General features: G+C 32.7%; 1 pseudogene; it reads left to right on the top strand.

Annotated features, from left to right (window-relative positions):
* The first annotated feature begins 1,321 nt into the window (after window positions 1–1,321).
* On the top strand, window positions 1,322–17,217 carry LOC117688236 (putative nuclease HARBI1; annotated as a pseudogene).
* The last annotated feature ends 6 nt before the right edge of the window (window positions 17,218–17,223 follow it).

The following is a 17,223-nucleotide window of genomic DNA, read 5'->3' as shown; positions in this document are numbered from 1 at the left end:
TCATCCAAGATGTAATTTCTTTTATTTTTGGTTTCACTTTCTTCTCTCTCATACACTTTGGCTTCTGCCTCCGCAGTTGCTGCTGAACATGCTTTATTTAGAATTGTATTTGTCCATTTTTTGACTTTTCGGTTTGATGGCCAACCTGCTGTCTGACTAATGCTAATTTTGTTAAAAATACTGACCAATTAGTTTTACTAACACAGACTAAAAAAATCATAGCAATCATTTTTGCACGTTGCTTAACTTTTTTTCAAAGCTTTGCCTTTACTTCAAACCAAATCGGTAATGAGCAAATAACTTACATAAAAGGCAGATATATACATGTAGGTATTTATGCCCGCTTTATTTTAGATATTCTGAATATTGTGAAAAATTTTAACAAAAAGGGGATCCTGTTATTTTTAGACTTGGAAATAGAATTTAATTTTGCAGAATAGAATTTTTATAATTCTAAAACACCAGAAAAATTAGACTTTGGGGAAAACTTTTTAGATTAGACAAAAATTCTATATATGAAAGTTCATTAATTAGAATAAAGAATATCGGATGGATTTCAACAACATACGAAATGAAAAGAGGAATAAGACAGGGCTGTCTAATCTTTTTGTTGCCGATATTTTATCTGAAAAAAGTGCAGAATCAATGCAACATACTTATAACCTACCTATGTACCACAAACCGATTAAAATAAGTATACTAATATAGAATGCATACATTAATTACCTGTGCATGTTCACTTGTATATTGTAAGATTATCCATGAGATTAGATTTATATTTGATATTTTCCATTTATTATGTTGATTAGTATCAAATAATTATATTGAAGTCATATTGATGTTTTAATGTATGGCGTATATTGTACCGGTACCGTAAAAAGATGTTCTAAGCAGTTTTTGTTTAAAACTGACTAATTCTTTTTTTGTCAAAAACGAATACAAGTTTCAATGAAAAAAAAAGTAATTTTATCGCTTTCTAGGTAGCTTTTTAGATGTTAAAGCTTTACACAAAACTCTAACGATTTTACCGAAATTCTAACAGGTTTGCACAAAATGCTACACAGTTCGCATTTCGTGCACTGCACGGAAGTCACAGGCTTTTTGATGTAGTTAAACGCTTTAAAGATAGTAATATTCTCAACAAATTCGTTGCATATGTATTAATTACATCCGTGAATTGGAATGACCAAGCGGTTCTAGCTAGTTTGATGCAGTAAAAACAAACTCATTCAAATTCATGAGCATATAATGTGATTGTAAATTAAATTTTCATCACTTTATATTAATTTTTTTAATTGACAGATATGAGAGACGGCAGCACATGTCAGAGTCAGTGTTTGTGATACTGTGTGAAATCATTGGTAACTCAACTCAGATGGCGATCAGAAGGGAAACATGCGACATCAGAGAGGTTTTGAACAGACGAGTAGCAGCTAATGATGGGGTCATTGGAATGTTGAGTGGAAGTTTCAGAGAAGGATTCAGACTGAAAGGATCAGATATTGACTTTATGTACTGGCAAAATGACCATCGAGTGATTATGGACATGTCACAGTCTGAGGATTACAACACAGCCAATACAACCTTGATTCTCTCTGACAGTTCTGAGAGTCCACCAGGTTTCACTTTACTTCAGCCACTGGCATTATCAACATACAAAAATGTCCAAGAAGCAAAGGTCATAAAAAATAACGGGGAATATATATCTAGTTCTAAATACAGACAATTAACTTGTTCAGCAGTAACTCCTGGTTCTACAGTACATGGTCCCTGTGGTAGTGGTGTTAGAGGGGGAGTAGAATATGACCATGCCTGGTGCTTTGTTTGCGACTTTTGGCCATCGCCTGCCTCTTCTTGGAAAGACAGATGTCACTCATGGCCTGATCCTATAGTTGTTAATGACATTATTAGAAATGGATGTCATTTTGTAGCAATAGGATGCCCATTAGGACCCCATAGAGATGAAGAATGGAGAATTTCCTTTTCTCAAGCCGAAAACAAACTCGTGTCATCAATGAATCACTGTCAGTTTTTGACATATGGACTGTTAAAACTTTTCTTGAAAAATGTTAAACAGCAACTATCAGATGAAACTAAAACACTTTTGTGTTCCTATCACATGAAGACAGCAGTTTTTTGGGCGATTCAACATAACTCGGTTCCTCACTGGAGTCCACAAAATCTCCTGGCCGGCTTCTGGGTCTGCTTTAAACTTCTCCTTCGTTGGGTGTATGAGGGAGTTTGTCCCAACTTTTTTATCCCACAGAACAATCTATTTATGACAAAGGTTCATGGCGCAGCACAAAACAGATTGTTCCTACAGTTACATGAATGGTACGAGAAAGGTCTGGCCTGTGTGTTACAGATTCCTTCTATCAAGTCCGATATGATTTATGCTCTAAACAATCCAAATGGCATTTCTCTTTGTATAATTAGGTCTGAAGCTGAGTATGTCATAGAACTTGTCAGTGAATGTTTAACAGTTGTTACTACCTCAGGAGAATTATCTTGCCTAACAAAAGCGATAACAGCTGTAGAAAATGTAGTATGTTCACAACTGACACAGTTTCAAGTTGTCATGTTACAAAAATGTACAGCCTTCATCCTTCAGTGTACTGCATTCAAATTACACAACAGGTATTCTAGCACGGGTTGCCATAAACAGGTATACATTGCTAAAAAAATTTCCTATCAAATGCTGAAATTAGCAGCTAAGTTTGGGTATATTTCTGATATGTTGCACATTGCCATGTATTATTACAAGACATTCAGATACAGGGAAGCTATATCTGTTATAGAGATGACAAATGCCAAGTTAACACGGGAACATTCGATGTATTGGAAACATGTACATGTTTACAGAGAAAAAACAACTGAGGCTACGAGTGGACATTTCTGGTCAACAAAGATGAGACAGGCTTGTATGGTGGCTATAGAACTTCACAGTAAAATCGACTATATCAGTGAATTGAGAACAGAACAACAGTCTGCTTTACAAAACAAGGAACTTACAATTCATATTGGAGTGTCTGTACTGTTACACTTTCTTAAGTTTTTGTGTTATAATAAACACTTTGATGCAACATTATCAAAAAAAGCTCTGAATGAGCTATATGTCCTAGTTCACCGAGATCAGGAACCGCAGACTATTGATACATACAGAGATTTTTCCTGGGAGATCCTAGGAATATGTCAACAGATCACAGGGAACTATAAGGCTGCTCTATACTCATACCAACAATCACTCGAGCAGTGTCCGTTTAACAGAATACAAACTGCTACAAAGAGAAGAATGCGTGAAGTACGAGGGTTGTCCCAAAATAATGTAGACAGGACACATCATTTATAATCTGTTCACTGCAATTTTATTAGACTTCTATGTTTTCTTCAATGACCCTTTGGCAAACAATACTGAAAAATTTACATCTGTACTTTATTTATTTCTCGAGAAAATAAATATTTATTAACAACAAGTTTTGTCAGGCGGCGCAATGTGCGACGTCGAAAATTTCCAGTTTTACGTTGTTGCTTAACCCTCCACATCGTTTTACGATAACATTTACGTTTTATTTCCGAAAATGTTTTCGAAAAACATCATCTTTGAACATGTACCCTGAGTGCACATTCAACATATATTTCTAGTTTTGTTTTGTTTTTTTATATTTTCTAAGTACAAACGATCAGTCGTCTCCAATCTGATATTCAAACAATGTTGTTTAACTACTTATTCACAAAACGCATTTCTAATCGGTTTTGTTCATTTCATTTACTTCCAAAGCCGCTTAGGATTTATTTCATAGTTTTTACAAAAGTGTATCAGTTAAACGCTGACATCGTCATTTTATTACGAGTTAACTTTTCAACTTATCACAAAACGCGCTATATAATATTTAAAAGTTTTGTTATAGCCAAAACATTTTCTGAGTACCTAATAGATTTATTATCAAATATTGAAGTATGTTTTATTTGAATTGTTTTATTCAAAAAGTACTTTTTCTCGCAATTTTTATTTCATTATGTTGATTTTAACTTTTTGTTTTTGACATTGTGCCGCATATTGAATTTCTGATCTAACATGATCTAACATTTCACTAATTTAATCTCAAACAATATTTGATTTTAAAACATTATTTGAATGCAGATATCTTGAACCCTTTGTGGTACAAATTTCATCTTTCTTTGTATTTGATTAACTGAATAACGCCACTTGTCTACGCTATTTTGGGACAACAACCCTCGTACTCTCATATAATCAATAAATACCAAAGTATATTATACATCAGTCTAAGATTTTAAGTTACTTTTTTGGTAGGTATTTATTTATTCAAATCGGCTTGTGTTTACAGGTCTGTATGTCAATGTCAGTGGGTTATAGGATGGATTGTAAGTGTGATATACCGGGTCACTAACCCTCTGTTATTCAGAACTGCACAATTCAGAAAGAGAAGTAATTAGAAATGGCAATGAATCTTCTCTAACAAACCATTTAAAAATTGTGTTAAGTATTTTGTTGGATCTATTGTTATATGTTTAACGGTGCAACCTTTTGGGCGAGCGCAGCATGTGATCAAATAATGATTTCTAATAAATCAATAAAAATAAAATTAACAACGCAGCGTAAATGAATTTGAATGCAAATAATAAAAAAGGGCCATTTTTTCAATAACCTTTATTTATTTATAATAAAAATATCAGATACTTTAAGAACCAGTGTGCGCAGGAAAAAGAACGAGCTTAACCTACAGTTCATGAAACAAAATTTTTTGTCTACATCCCATAATGCTCTCTAATGTTTTCACCCTTGGTGCTATGCCAAAAATGGCCGACGTTTAAATCGTAATTTACGGTGTCTTAAGGTTTGAAGGCACGTTTTGAGTACCGCATTTGCTTTGGCGAGACTCAAGAGATTTGTTACATGCTTCCATACCTTCGTATATTGAGTCGAGATAGGTAAACAAAGACGAACAAATTATAGATGACGTCACAGTGTTCTCGCGCCATATTTCCCGCGATAAATTTAGAGGCGAATCAAACATCTGTAAAGCGTGTACTAGCTATTTCAGTATAGACTGCGATACCTGCCTCATTGACATATGATTTGTTTTTAATTTTTTTTACATATAGAAATTATATAAATAAATACTACCAACCCCCTAAAAATGTTTATCAAATATTTTTTAAACAATAATTTGATCATAAAACTCCTTTAAAATACTTTTTCTGCTTAAATAAATGAGAAACTGATTAAATATTTCAAAATATTTTAAATTCAATGTATCAGGATAATTTAATTTGGCTTTATAAGAATTGTTTCTATATTTTTTTTTGCAAAGGGCAGATAACTCCAATGCAAGAAAACCTTATTAAATGAGTCTTAAAAAAATAATAGAATGAAATTCTGTTTTTAGATATTTTCCATTAATGAAATAGGTTAACTGCTTGAATAGATAACAATATTTATGATTTTTACCACTTTAAGAAGGCTTAAATTGATTTTTTTGTATGATAAAGGGCAGAAAACTCCAAATATCCGCACAAGGGGAAAATGATATATCTTTTCAATGCAACTCCAGAAATAAAAATCAACACTTACTTAAATACTAATATTTAATTCTTCAAATTAATATTCAAAATATATTCCAAATCATGAAAATAATATAAAAATACACAACACAGTAACAATAAATTAATGTTGAATTGCTCAATATTTTAGCGAGTTCAGTTTGTTTATTATTTGTTCATCTAGCATTGTATGTCTGACTGTCTTGCTGGTCTTGGTATTCACTGGACTGTTCTGATCATTTTCCTCAACACTCTGCAATGTTGAAAAAGTAAAATATTACATGTATGGATCATTTAATAAAATCATTTACATGTATGTATTTCGCATAAAATACCACAACAGACATGTTCAAATTTGAGTGAATTGTTGTTTTTTTTTTTCAAATGTTGTTGTGTTTATGTTTACATGTACAAAATTTAAAAAAGTGAAAAAGAGGAAATGGCTTTTAATTATTATCTCAAGTTATATTGATTAATGTTATTTTCACTTGGAATATTAGTCTATAGCTGCATGCACTAATTAATAGCTGCAACTGAATTAGATATAGCATAACAGGGCCCGCCATTAACTAAAATATTAACCTGTTCTTTGGGCAAGTTGCTTACTTGTGTAAATGCTATTTTAAATTGTAATTTGTCATTGAAAAGTATGGAAAATTATGAATAGCATATAAAACTAGAAACGAGCTCGTTGCAAGCAACGATTAGGTTTTCCGTCGTAGCTGCGTCATACTTGTGACGTATTACAAAAAATTGATAGCTGACCATAGTACAATATTAGATGTGTAAACACTGAGAAACAAAGTATTATACTTCTGTGACCGCGTAGATTTTACGGTGATAGAGAATTCGTCTGGATCTGCATCGGTCGTGTGCAGTACGAATCGGGTGAGGGAATGTTGGCGTAAAGTGTATAAGGTAAAAGGTTGGGGCGCGCTGTGGGCCGTAAGCTTAAACGAAGGGAAGGTTTGCCGTATTCCCGAAGGTCAACCAGTATTCAGTTCCAGAGAAATAAACAATTGATGCAGGATTCCACATTATTGGACGAGACTCAACGATGGCAAACTTATAACAATTTAACAGACAGACATGTTACAAACAAGTCGGATATGGCCAGAAGTGGCCTCCGGACTTAAGACTCTGAGAGAGTCGGACGTGGCCGGTGCTGGCCGCCGTATTCCAGACTGCGCATTGACAATTGTACATAACTATTTATAAGAATCTTAACAATGAGTATAAATTGCAATTGACAGGTAATGATATAAGTAAGCTGGTTGAAAGGTTCACAGATATAAAATAATTAAATAAACTCAATGAGTCTTTGATGTCCAAGAAATGAAAATCTGATAATTGCACAATGTTGTTTTAAGAGATTAACAGTCCTTGAGACATGACACTCTGTCTCTTTGAAATCACATATAAAGTCTGAAAAGTGTCAATCACTAAATAAAAAAAAGGTAACTATGTAAGAAATAAACTGTGAGAAAAAATTACGAAACAGATGTTGAATTTTACAAGTAAAGTAAAAAAAATTATAATTGAACAGTGCATTTTGCACGATGATACTACATGTTTATAAGCAAATACAGATCTTAACACGTTGTCTCTAGTTTGATTCGCCGCATCTCTTAGTATATATGCGGAGATCCTGGAAATTTTCAAGGGGTTTTGAGGAATAATTTTGTATTTCGAGGAGGGGGAACATGCGCGGATCAGAAAATTTTTCCGGGGTGGAGGTTGAAAAGTCAGACGGTTATTTGAGTTTGCCAAGGGATGTCCGAGGCATATTTGGTAAGTTTATAATGTACAGTTGTACACGTACTTGACAGAAATTTCGCGGGGGGGGGGGGGTCTGGAACCCTTCCCCTTCTAGATCCGCGCACGGAGTAGACCGATGCCGGTAATTTTACTGTAATTTTAACCATTTTTTAAAAAAAATTATTCATGTTCATAATTATCAGAAAACCAATATTACCTTTCACAACAGTTTAAACTTAAGATACGAACCATTTAGTCTCGGTGACTATTGCGTCCGCGTACGAAAATAATGGCAATTTTCAAGAAATTCGGATGGACGATCTGTGTTCTAGGTCGTCCATCCGATTCTTTTTCTGACTAAAAGCTACAGACCCGCAGTTAGAGATTGTGTAACTCTTATTGATTATGTCAATTTGTTTGTCTCAAAGAATCATTTTTTAAATCAATAAAGTTTTACCTTAAAAATAAGAAAAAAATCGGGCACAATTTTCAATGTTAGCATTTTACAATTGTATGGTCTAATAAAATTTCAAGAAACAACTCTTCATTGCTTTATCCGAAATATTGCATGAAAAAAATTTACATCGCATTTTTTAAATTACAAAAGGATATTCAAAATGAACTTGGATTAACCGCTAACAAACAGGCATAAAGAGAGACTGAGAACCAATTTCTTCTCTTTTTTTTTTTTTACATCAAAAGAAATTCAAAAATAAATCAAAATATATTTTTTCTTTGTATGCGTTAATGAAAATGTAGATCAGCAAGGGGTTCTTTTTCGTGCAAGCACCTACTTAACAGATTGTTACACGGGTCTACAACGATGATATCGAAAAGGCAATATTGTGGGTGAAGGATGAATGTGTAGTTTGTTTTTTAAGTTTATTTTTGATACATGTAATTATATTTATATGGATCGGTTATGTTTGTTAGTTTGTTTTGATTATTAAAGAGGGGAATAAAGAAATGAGTAATTTCCAAGCACGTAGCATCGTTTTTGAAATTGTAGGGGGGGGGCAAACTCATCCAACAAATCTTGACAAGCAAAAAAAATAAAAAAAAATTGAATTTTCCAAAATTTTCAAAATTTCACTCATAATTTTATGATTTTCATACCATTTATTTTACATGCTACCAAAATGGGGGGGGGGGGGGGGGGGGGCAACTCCATGATAATTCATTTTTTATGTAAATTGTATAAAAATAGTTGCTTCGAGAAAAAGTGGAGAGAGGACATCTTTATGTCATATAACATGTGAAACTGATTTCATTCCACCCACAAGCTTGAAATAATGAAATAATTTTAGTGAAAACAATATAAATAGACGTCATAAATCCCATATCAAACGACATATTACCACTTGATTCTGCGCGTCTTCTTAAATTTTAATGAATTTATAAACAACGGCAAATTCTAAAATGTATTTTTAAAGGTAATGTTAGCTGCAAGTCTGTAGACCTTGTATGAAAAATTTCGGATGGTAGTCAATTTTTCCGGGATACAGACCGAGCGGTACATATATGCAGCTAAGGTAACTAAGAATGATTCCAATAAAATACTTTGTTGAGTAATGCAAGCTTTTAAGAAAGCAATACTTATATTTGTTTAAAATATAACACCCAAATACTTCGTCTTACATTCGCTATTTGTAGAACAAGCAGAACCAGTATCAGTCTGACCGGCCTCACCATATACATTGTTGGAATTTTATTGTCCTAGCATTTCATTGCTCTGCATGTATACAATTTCTTTAAAGTGTTCATCTATATGGCTACACATAACATACACACGTGATTCAAAATAACCCAGACGGAAAACGGTAAAGAATTCAGTCATTGAGTCTACGCTTTATAGAACTTGTAAGAAAACACATTTCGGGTCTGAATGTTTGTTGATATGTCAATCTATCAATATACAGTTTGTTAATTATTTTCGATTGCTAAGGCTACAGCGTATTTGATGAACATTGAACAACATTTTTTCCATGCCACTTTTTTCCATGGAAGATAGCGAATACAAGTATAAAGCATTTATAAATTTTATTTAATTACCTCTTTAGAATTGTGTATGGAATAAATAATGTATAAGTTGCTGCTGAAGGTTGTTTGGTATTTTCGTTTGTAGATGTTTTGCAAGTAAAAAACCTGAAACGCGGGGCAAGTCATAATTAATATCCCTAATACAATGTAACCGTAACTTAAAACTAGCGGCTTTGGATTCAAATATTATCGTATACGAATATTAAGTTCACTTTTTAAAATCATCTCCACGATGATAATTATATTATATCCATCGCAAATCAGTATTTTTTTTTTTGCTTTAAAAGAATTGTTCTATCGGGAGCAATCCCGCGTTCGTTTAAATTGCCAGCGTACATTTGTCATGTCAGTAATACACATTGTGCTTTATATGACGGCCGTGTATACGTATTGTAGAAAAGTTGAGTTTAATTACCATGCATTGGAACCATTTTTATTATTAACACATCTCCCAGTGCTGAAACGATTCAAAATGTCTCTGTTACAGTAACACATTGGGGCGTTAATCGTGTACGTCCAGCTCTACAAGCACATGCACTGTCGTCTATGCGACGGCCTGAATACAGCTAGCGACTCTCCTATCGATCGGTTACCTGAGTCTCGAAATGCATCTAAATATAGACAGGGGCACAATTATGAAACAAACAACAAAAATAAGGTCAAAGAGGTTTATCTATATGAAATGAAAATGTACATATGTATAAAAACATTTGGGAATTTTATGTGGAATTATTTTTGCGCGCTACATGTATCAGTTAGTGCATTACAAGAAGCCCTTTCATAACCTCATAAACGTGCGCACCCCCACAAAAATGGACCGAACTGACAACAATTGTTTCTGCAAATACTGACTATAAATTACGAAAACATTTAAATGAATACTATAGAAGGATTCAAAATTAATTTTATGAAATGGGTGGAAATCTTATATAGGAATCCAACATTTAAAATGAAAAATAATGGTTGGCTATCTAAAACATGTAATATGTCACGTGGCATTAGACAGGGTTGTCCTATATCGGCACTCTTATATCTCTTTGTAGCTGAAATTTTAGCAATGAAAATTAAAATTGATCCAAACATAAAAGGTATTAACATAAACTCAAATGAAATTAAAAGTGTTCAGCACGCAGACGATTTGACAATAACTGTAAGAGATGATATTTCTTTTATAAACACTATGAAAATAGTACACGAATTCTGTGATCACGCAGGATCCAAAATAAATGTTAATAAAATGGAATTTTTATTGCTAGGTGGACTAAAAAACACACTTACAGAAATTAATGGAATAAAAGTAGCTGATAATACTGTAAAGTGTCTTGGTATATATATAGGGCATGACAAAGAGGAATGTTACAACAAAAACTGGATGAAAATATATAATGATATGGAAAAACTGTTTGAATCATGGAAACGCAGAAAATTAACATTATTTGGAAAGTCTTGCATAATTAACACACTAGCTATATCAAAACTTATATACGTAGCGTCTATTTTATGCCTCCCAGGGAAGGAATTCTTAAAGAAAATTCAACGTCTCATATTTAATTTCGTATGGAATAAATCAGAAAGAATAAAACGCAATACTCTTATCGGCGATGTAAGAAATGGTGGTCTGGGTATCATTGATGTAGAAAGTAAACTCAAAGCTTTAAAAGCGGCCTGGTTACCAAGAATATTGAAATCAAAAGGAGTTCTGTACAATATACTGAACGGTTTTTGTAACAAATATAATATAGATGTGATGTATGTTTTGCAATTTTCGAGTAACGTAGACAATCTAAAATTTCCACTGTTTTATAAAGAAATACTTTGTTCTCTAAATGAATGTAAAATTTCCCGATTAGATGTAATGTCAAATGTCGATATAGTACGACAGCCGATATGGAACAATTGTAATATGCGATACAAAGGAAATGTATTATTTTTTGAAAATTGGGTTAAAAGTGGCATCCTATTTGTGAAAGATATACTGGATAATAATGGAAAAATTCGAACTTTAGAAAGTTTAACCAATGTTTTGAAAGATAGATCTAATTGGTTATGTGAATATAAGACTATTATTTCTGTGTTAAAATCAGTGGTGAGAAAATATGATTTTGCAAATACAAAATTTCTGGATAAGAAAATTGGTTTAGATTTTTATTTTCAAACTGGCTATGATAACTTGTATGGAAAAAAATGTAATTTTTTTTACAAAAATTTTATAAAGAAGAAGTTTACAAAACCTTGCTATCAGACAAAACTATCGAAGGAGTTTGAAATTCACGATACTCAACAATGGGAAAAAATATATGTCTGTAAAATTTTAGAAGTTGAAGATAAACAATTATCTGACTTCAATTACCGACTGCTTAATAATATATTGTGTAATAATGCATATTTAAGTAAATGGAAGGTAGATGTGAAACCAGAGTGCAGGATGTGTAACAAGATGGAAACAAGTTATCATTTGATTTATGAATGTAAAAATGTGCTATTGATATGGAGGTTATTACGTGAATTTCTTTCTTTTGATGTTAAATGGAAACATATTATTATAGGTTTTTACTTAGAAAACAATAGAAAAACTGCAACATTAAATTTTTTAATATCCTTAATAGCATTGAGAATATATAAGTATAAAATGTATTGTAGATTAGAAAAAATAGATGAAAACGAAGAAGGTCTTAAGACGCATATCAAATTATCTCTGTTAAATTACGCATCTGTTTTATGTTTGAAGTACAAATCTAGAGCAAGTTATATCACTGATTTTGCTCGTATGTTGTAAAATACTACTATATGTAAACTTATGTTATATAAAATTATACATTTATAGATAAAATATCTACTGAGAGGAAACCAGTCCTCCAGTAGCGCTGTCTATAGGGTATGTGAATGAACTGTAACGAAGAAGTGGTGATCCCTATAGACAGCATATATCTACGTTTACTGTACTCGGATTTATATATATGAGTTTTGTGATAAACCCTATTATTATTATTATTATTATTACCACTATTTTCTTTTTTTAAAGCAATATACATGTACCGTAAAATGTAACTTAAAAAAGAAAATGTCTATCATTTCATAAAGATGTATGCATACGACCTAATTTAGATATTTTATATTATTACCAGCACATGTTCCGTGGCTACTTTTGTCAATGCTAATACTATCATTATTATCGCATCTATTATATTTTGATTGATAAAATGTTGTTTATATGTTGTATTTAATGACAAGAAAAAATAAAATCTACAAAAAAAAAAAAAAAAAAAAAAAAAAATTAATTTCTTTACAACTTTGCTTCAATAATGCATCAGAAATGTTTATTCCTTTTTAAGTTATTGACAAGAAACTTTGGACGCCTCTAACTCCCTAATTATAAGGACCAGCCCCTTTTTCGGTATACCGAATGAAAGGTCTGGGTAAGACCAAGAACTTTTAAAATACATGTTATAGCAAATTTTTATCAGGTAGAAAACTAACACGGAAAATACGCGAATTTTTTTGATTTTTTTTCTTATCTTTGTTTCAACATCTATACCACCCCTTTTATTTGCATTTAAATAATAAATAAAATATATCTCGGACAAATTCAATGTATTAGCTTCCAAACCAGCCCATTTTTGAGACTCTGCCAGTCATCGTTAAAGCTAACCCACCTGGACAAAAGAAGTTGTTAAATTTTACTAAAAGGAGAATAACTCAAAACCGGATATGGATTTTCCTCAACTAAAATATGCAACGACAACATCACACGGCATGTTATCAGTCCTGAAAATTTCAAAACAATCGGTGAACAAACGAGCGAGATATTAAGGATCAAAGTTGGCGTCTAGAAGAAAAAAAAAATAAGAAGAAATTTGAAAAATTTTCTGATAATAGTAAGGTTTTCCACTGAGAGCGGAAAACCTTAATAAATGATAGAAATTGATAAGAGGTATGGTATGGTATTGGTATGGTTGGTCTCCATATTATTTACTGTCACAAAATATTTCATTAAAAATTATCCTTATTGTTGTTATTATCAAACGCAGTGTATCTGAGTACTGGGTCAGTATAAAAAAAAATCTTCTTAATATTTAAAATAAATTATTAAGGTTTAAAACATATCTTATCACTCAAGAGAAGGATATTCTACTCAATCTGCTGGTGTGTTCTAGTGATATGACACTGACAAGTAGATTTAGAACATTTATTTCAGTAACTAAGATACTATATAATTTGGATATAGGTTTTCAACCTTCACTGAAATTTTATATTTGTTTTTTTTATACTTAAAGTTTGATCTGTTCCATTACAAAGAAAAAAAATGTTTTAATTTTTCATGACATTTTTTGAGGTCTATCATCATATCATAATTGTTCGAGAAAAATGAATTGTAAACCTGACAAGTGTTTGTGTAGATTGACTTGTCCAAATACATAGATCAGCTGGACACAGAAACTGGACAAGTGTAACTCTTGATCCTTGCATGATAGATAATATACTATCAGCTGATTTGAATATCTACATGTGACATCACTTTTTGATTAATTTTGTTTAAAATCATCAACTCACATTTTCTGTTCTATGTCTCCCATTTGACAGACTCTCGCTGTTGTGATGACAAGAGACAAATTCATTTATTTCTGCAGCATACACTTAATCCTACAATTTCATTTTAATATATTTTCAGCAAATTTATAACAAAATGAATCATTTTAAACAAATTCCCAAATTACCTTTACCTTTACTTTAATGCTGTTAACTTTACATGTATATTATTAATCTAAATAAAGAAGTCTGTTCCAAATTGCATTTCCATCATTGGTTGCTTAATTAAGATGGCTTAAATCAGCGAAAAAAAACCCAGCTCAAAAACAACTTAGGTAAGAAATATAACATGATGCAAAAGAAGAATATAAATCAAAAAGGTGAAAAACATTCTTTTTGGAGGGGGGGGGGGGGGGAGTATTTGTATTTTCTATTACTTTAAGTATCAATATACAGATAACCTTAAATTATCAATTTAAAAAAAAATAACCACTAAAATTTCACATTGCGAATAATATGAACAACCTGGGTGATACTGTTAATGATTGGAGAGGGTGTTTGAGGGGGGGGGGGGTAATTTTGTTTGCCAGGGGAATCTGATGCCTGATTTTTAAAATTAACTCTGTACATTGAGACCTGAGGTGTATTCATTGAGAAAATCAACAAGCGATGGAAGCTTGAACAAACTATAAGATTGGTTGAAAATTATTTGATTAAGATGTGAATATACATACCTTGACCAGTTGGAATAAGGACTGCTATGGACTGCATCTTATCTCCATAGACTGTCTTTTTATGATCCTATTTTGTCGCTTGTTCATGAGGTTTTAAACATGTATATTTCAGAGATTTGGGGTTAATTTAATCAAACCACATCACTGACACCATATCTGACTTTCACATAAAATGCATGGCAATGATGGATTTCTGTAATCCCTGTGGGTACCTCAGGGTCCACCGCCATAAAACATTTTTAAGTCTGAGAATGTTCTCAAGTCTGAGAATATTCTCAACTCCCCAATTCTCAGACTCAGCCGCCGCCATAAAAAAGTTGAGCAAAATAAAAATTCTCAAATTCTGTTTTATTCTCAAATATTTGAGTCTACAAAAATGTAAACTTAAGAATATTCTCAAGCAAACAAAATGGCTGCCGCTTACAGAAGATTGCATCGAAATCGAAGACGACCTAATGTTTTAGTTCGTCCGAGGGTTTTCAGATATAGAAGTAATCCCTTGGATCAATCGGAGACGATTGAGGAGTTCAAAATCTATCATCGTGATAGATTTTGTCCCGACACCATTAATTTCATCGTCAATGGTGTTTCGGATCAGCTGATCACAGACACCAAGAGGGCCCCACTTCTGCAGGTCTTATTGTGTTTTTGCGTTTTGTTGCGACTGGGGCCCACCTTCGCCTTATTGTGGACAGTCTCGGAATTTCAGCGTCATCTGTTGGAAGATCCGTCAGAGCTGTTGCTGCCGCCATCGTCGCTGTTTTTGCCAGATCCCAAATCATCTTCCCTGTCGGTGAAGTGGCAACAAAAGTGAAGGAGGGTTTCAAAAGAGTTGCAGGTGCATGCACACACAATGCAAACACTATAATACCTTGCTTTTTCAAATAAAATTCCTTGTCTCTTACACTACCACCGCATATAACACATACTATTTTCCATATACTGACTCGGTGAAGTAGTCGTGTTCAATAATATACCATATTAATGTTTTCCTTTATAATGAGAGTTCTCGTGTAAGGGGGGAGTACTGGATGAGAAAAAAGATAAAGGCGGATCCATCTATTACTGAATGATCTTATAGATACACGAGGACGGCAATGAACAAATATGGAACGAAAATACAAACACTTTCCAGTTTTCTCATTCAAACTAGCTTCCCTAGAGAACAAAAACTGCTGTCAAATAAAAATTGAAAAAAATATTTTTAAAATATAAATTTGCAATCAAAGTTGGGGTGGGGATGGGGGGGGGGGGGTGGGGGGGGCAGTGATAAAGTTTTTAAAAGTTTGTATAAATTATACATGTGCATTTAGAATTCAAAATCAATTACCTCTAAACCGCAATTCAAATAACTTAAAATTATCAATTTGTTGAACAAAATTGATATAGTTTACATATTTAATTGTCTTTCATTATCATTTATTTTCATTCTTACTAGTTCATATTAATATCCACACACATTAATCAATCTATAGATTAAAAGATAATGAAAATGATAATTGAGTTACATGTAATATGAAAATCAATATACAGTTGTATCTAATCATTTTGTTTTCATGAATAGGGTTTCCTAAAGTGCTAGGATGCATTGATGGAACTCAGGTAAGGATCTTGGCTCCATCAATTAATGAACCTGATTATGTGAACAGAAAGGGGTTCCATAGCCTCAATGTTTAGGTAAAACAAAGGGAAAACAAATGTACTTATTAGGTGGTTAAGTATATAGTAACACACAAAATTGTGCGAGAATACATATACTAGCAAGTGTTTATAATAAAAAAAAAAATTATAGATATAAATCAATCTTTATTTTAAGATGGTGTGCAGCTCCTCTTTAAGAGTAACTTCACTGTGTGCAAGATGGCCTGGCTCATGTCACGACTCCAGAATTTGGAGAAATTCCCATCTTTGCCAACAGTTTAAAAATGGTATGCATGTATTACTAAAATCTTTAATAAACTTGCTGTCTTGCTCTCTCTCTCTCTCTCTCTTTCTCTCTCCCTCTCTCTCTCTCTCTCTCTCTCTCTCTCTCTCTCTATATATATATATATAAATTGTATATATCTTTATTCATGAAGTAATTTTCATCCATCAAGGATTGCATGATGGGATATTGCTGGGAGAATCCGGACACCCCCTTACACGACATCTAATGACACCATACTTGACACCTTCGAAGCGGTCTGAGGAAAAGTTTAATGCCAGTCTTTACCAAACCAGAGTGTTGATCTAGCATACTTTTGGAATCATAAAAAAAAAACAATTTCAGACTCTCCAGGTTGGGTTCAGGGTTTCCCCTCACCTGGCTGCGTAGTACATTACAGCATGTGACATCTTACACAATTTAGGAATTGAACGGGGTGACATTTCTATTCAGGAGAACTATACAGACATAAATGTAGCTTATTGCATTCCGGTAAATACTGTGGAACCAGGACAGGTCCGAAATGATAGTTTGCTCAAAAGAGCAGAGTGTTTTTCTAAATGAAATATAATAAAGAATATGGTTACAGAATAATTTGTTTTACCCTGATTTTCTGTTAAATGATAACAAGTCACTGTCAGACACAGTAAATTCATTTCAATTTTTTTCTATCTCCAG

Source organism: Magallana gigas, chromosome 10 (genome assembly GCF_963853765.1).
Source record: "Magallana gigas chromosome 10, xbMagGiga1.1, whole genome shotgun sequence".
Lineage (NCBI taxonomy): Eukaryota > Metazoa > Mollusca > Bivalvia > Ostreida > Ostreidae > Magallana > Magallana gigas.
This window is presented reverse-complemented; position numbering and strand designations above follow the sequence as displayed.